Raw genomic sequence first — 3893 nt, 5'->3', positions numbered from 1 at the left:
AGTTTCCAACCAAAGATGATTCTAACCCATACTAAAAGCAGTTTCAATAGAAGAAAACATGACACCCACTAGCTCAACTTCAAGAGCATTATAAATACCTAATTTGATTGCAAAACAACCAAGAACAAAATAATTTCAGTATTTAAATAAATAAAACCATATAAATTTCTATTAAAAAACTAAAAATATAAAAATACGATAACAAAGTTAAACAATTTTAGTTAATGATTCAAAAAGAAAAACACTTTTAATCAAACAAATCTCAATTAAATTCATGTATCACACTTTGTAATAGTATATGAACACGTTGTAATTGAACGAGAAACACTAACATCAATTAGATACTCATATATATACTATTACTAACACATCAAAGAGCAACATCATCAGATAGGCTAATTCTTAGACAACGATATATGAACAAATAAAATTGGACTCTCTATGTCAAGTCGTTATTATAGGTGGACAGTTTTTTCTTGAATCAAATAGTTTCTTGATGCGTTATCATGCAATGGAATATAGATAGATACCTCTGTCTCTATTAAGAAGTTCGTTTCAAAGTCTATTCTACTTATCTACTTATCAAGATAAAAAAAAGATGGAGAAAGAGCAGCAAAGTGACATAGATAAAGTGATATAAATAGATAATTGAATAAAAGAGGAAATTGCATGAATTCTAGCATAAACAAATGAATTAAGAGAATATAGGCTAATTAGACCCGTGCACCGCACGGATCGAAGTTCTAGTTTAATCAGAATTGACATGTGTGTATAGAATAATATTTGTTAAAAAATATCAACTTATTAAATGGATTTTAGTACTTCGAGAGATTAATTTTTACAGTTGTGTGCAGATAATACTTCAACTTACAGAAAATAAAAATTTTCAGAATAATCCTCATCTGTAGCAAACATAAGATTTGGCAAGTCATAAAAGTGTCTCAATATTCATACTTATTAACATTTTTCACAATTTGAAAGAAAAAAAAAATCCATATTGATAGACAAATGTTAAAAAAATAGAGATTAAATTGCACTTTTACTCATAACTTTCACAAACTTACGATTTTGGCCCGTTAACTTTCATAATAACACTTTTGACCTCATAACTTTGACAAACTTGCAATTTTGACTTCATGACCAGGTCAACACACATGTGGCAAGTGATACACATGTTACATCAGCATGTCTTGCCATGTGGACAATGACTCACATGCCATGTCAGCAAATGTGGCAATTCATGCTGACATGGCATATGTCACTTGTTATATGTGCATTGACTTGATCAAAATCAATAAAGGATCATCCTTTTGCAAAATGGTTTAAAGTTAGGGGCAAAAATTGCAAATTTGTGAAAGTTAGAGGTTATCGGTACTATCATAAAAGTTAAGGGTCAAAATAAAAGTTTATGAAAGTTGGCAGGGCAGATCCAGGAATCTATAAAACGAGGGTCAGAATAATTAAATAATAAATATTAAATAAATTATAATAATTATAATAGTACTTAAATATGCTTAATAAAAAAAAATACATTACATTGTTTATCTATATTGTACAGGACATTGCTCTATATCATAAAATTCATCAACAACTAAATCGTATTAATTAGTTTGAAATTCATTTTCTATCTTATTTTTCAACCTATTTTTCACAATCTTCATAGCAAGAAAAAAATCTTTCACTTATAGCAAACAATCAGAACTAACTTAATTAAAATTTGACTTTAATAGTGTATAATATATATTATCAAAATATTTTAAAATAAATTGTTACAATTACTATGTTGTGGGTGTGCACAAAACCGTCATTATTAATCTTTTAACACATCTCAAATATCAATTTATGTATTATGTATCAAGAACAAATATATGAATAAAAAATAGGACAAAAGAGAGGGGTGGGGGGCTCAACCCTTACTTGCCCCCCTTATGTCCGTCCTTGAAAGTTGGGGTTTAAAAATGTAATTTAGCTAAATTTAAATTATATTAATTTTAAGAACAATTAGAACTCATACTTTCGAATAATGATCGTTCAAAATTCAAACCTTCAATTCATGGCGGGATCAAACTACATATATGTGTCATGTTATATGGTCATTTTAGGTTGAAAAAAAAGTGCAAGTGGGCAACCACATCTCATATGCTTTTACAAAATTTGGTGGACGGTTGACAAATGATTACATGAAATGAAGCAAAGTTGTGTGCGCAAATTGGATTACTACATGATTGACAAGCATATGTAAGTGCATATATTAATGGAGAATTAAGTCACATGTTAGAAATTATTATGCTGTATTTTAACTTTTGAATTTGAAATATTAAATTTTTTGTATTATTAAATGTTAATTTTCTATTTTGGTACTCCCTCTGGACACAAATATAAGAAAAAATATCCGTTTACGCGGTGTTTAAAAAATTTAGTTAAGTGTAGTTAATTTTCTTGATTTAATGCAAAATATGAGTTAAGTTTACTATATTACCCTTTGAAAAGTGATTTATGCTTGGAAATCACATAAACTTTTGAAAAGTGAAATGAATAAATAAGAGTATATTAAGAATAATAATATTAATTAGTTTAAAAGTAGTTGACTTTTACTTATATTTGTGTCCAAAATTTAAAGTGTTTTTTTTTCTTATATTTGTGTCCGGAGGAAATATATCTTAACTTATACCCTAAGGGTAAATGTTAACAATACCCTATATTAGTTCATCCAGACAAACCTAGCTAAACCCCTCCGAAAGAATAGGCTTTTTGGTTAATGAAAATCTATAATTGAATTATTATTGTATTGAAGTTTATTGTGTGAGCAGGGGTCAACTCAATCTTCTCAATAATAAGTTAGGCTTTAATTAACCACTTATTTATATGAGACAGTAACATTGTGGAATGTTGAGTCAAAAAGTGCAAAGGGTGACATGGAATGCTTCAATTTATACATATTTCATTTCACAAGCACACTATAACAGATTGCTGCATATAACTTCTAATGTGCTGCTAATTAGTAGTGCTATCACGGTGATTAATAACGGCTCAATTCATGTCTTGCAATTCACAACCATCGCAGCATCAATGACTTGCATTGATTTTTGATCACATTTTTTGGGAATGACTAGTCATTATTATAGTAAATTTGACTTTTTTTTATGTTATGTCAATGTCGATTTCCATAATAATTTAGGCAAGATGAATGTAGGATAGAGCGTTCGTCATATAAATTGTCTATAAGTCCTAATTCAACGGATAATGCTAAAATTATTATGAGTTCGGCATTTAGAAGTTGTATATGAGTTTCAATGATACATATAATTTCATATGGCCTAGATGTCCAAAGATGCATCTTGCCAATGTTGCCATTATAATGAAAACAATAATGTTCTTGGGTAAGTTATTTTACTCGATGTTAGGCCGGTAGTATACCGAGCTATGACCTTAGATAATATAGGTGTATTTAGCAAGAAAAGTCAATCCCTTCTTGATATTTCATCTTATTTATAGATGTTCCCGGGGGAGGTTACTACGTAGTGTTAGTGGAGTAGTGGAAGAGCGGAGAAGATGGTTGAAGAAATAGTGGAGGTGAGATAGTATGGAATAGTGGGCAAGATTGTTGGAGAGAAAGTAGGAGTAGTGGGCTTTAACTCCGACTTAGACTCGTCAAGTGTCCCACGTGCTCTTCATGTCCTTCTCAATTATGCACGCCTAAGTTGTTCTTGAGTTCTTGCCTCATCAGATAAGACCGACCACGTATGCCTCACTGAGGGGTCACTAAATATTTGGACCCATTATAATTATAGTCGATCAGACCCATTCTAAATTCTCGGAATCGCCCGGTCCAAATAATATAATCAAAATATTTTTATTCAAACTCTTTTTTGTATATTTTGTTCAAACTCTTT

Source organism: Trifolium pratense, linkage group LG4, assembly GCF_020283565.1.
Source record: "Trifolium pratense cultivar HEN17-A07 linkage group LG4, ARS_RC_1.1, whole genome shotgun sequence".
NCBI lineage: Eukaryota > Viridiplantae > Streptophyta > Magnoliopsida > Fabales > Fabaceae > Trifolium > Trifolium pratense.
Note: the sequence above shows the minus strand (reverse complement) of the source record.